This window comes from Hordeum vulgare, chromosome 5H (assembly GCF_904849725.1).
Source record: "Hordeum vulgare subsp. vulgare chromosome 5H, MorexV3_pseudomolecules_assembly, whole genome shotgun sequence".
Classification (NCBI taxonomy): domain Eukaryota; kingdom Viridiplantae; phylum Streptophyta; class Magnoliopsida; order Poales; family Poaceae; genus Hordeum; species Hordeum vulgare.
In genome coordinates, this window is record NC_058522.1 from 57123469 (window position 1) to 57124585 (window position 1117).

Genomic DNA, 1117 nt, shown 5'->3' on the forward strand with positions numbered 1-1117 from the left:
CACTTATGAATTGCATGTGATGTCAATCCTTTTATGCACCTTATTTTGCTTAGAACGATGATAGCATTATGAGGTGATCTCTCACTAAAATTTCAAGACGAAATTGTGTTCTCCCCGACTGTGCACCATTGCTACAGTTCGTCGTTTCGAGACACCACGTGATGATCGGGTCTGATAGACTTAACGTTCACATACAACGGGTGCAAAACAGTTGCGCACGCGGAACACTCGCGTTAAGCTTGACGAGCCTAGCATGTGCAGACATGGCCTCGGAAGACATGAGACCGAAAGGTCGATCATGAATCATATAGATGATATGATTAGCATGGGGATGCTTACCACTGAAACTATGCTCAACTCACGTGATGATCGGACTTGAGCTAGTGTAAGTGGATCATGAACCACTCAAATGACTAGAGAGACGTAATTTTTGAGTGGGAGTTTAGTGAGTAATTTGATTAAGTTAAACTCTAATTATCTTGAACATAGTCTAAGTCCATTTTGAATATATTTGTGTTGTAGATCATGGCTCACGCGACAGTCACCCTGAATTTTAATACGTTCCTAGAGAAAGCTAAGTTGAAAGATGATGGAAGCAACTTTGTAGACTGGGCTCGTAATCTTAAGCTAATCTTACAAGCTGGGAAAAAGGATTATGTCCTTAATGCTGCGCTAGGAGATGAACCACCCGCTACGGCTGATCAGGATGTTAAGAACGCTTGGTTAGCACGTAAGGAGGACTACTCAGTAGTTCAATGTGCAGTCTTCTATGGCTTAGAACCAAGACTTCAACGTCGCTTTGAGCGTCATGGAGCATTTGAGATGTTCCAAGAGTTGAAGTTTATCTTTCAGAAGAACGCCCGGATCGAGAGGTATGAGACCTCCGATAAATTCTATGCTTGCAAGATGGAGGAGAACTCGTCTATCAGTGAACATGTGCTCAAATTGTCTGGGTACTCAAACCGTCTAGCTGAGCTGGGGATTGAACTCTCGCAAGAAGCTATCACTGACAGAATCCTTCAATCACTGCCGCCAAGCTATAAAGGCTTTGTGTTGAACTACAACATGCAAGGGATGAACAAGTCTCCCGGCGAGTTGTTTGCGATGCTGAAAGTCG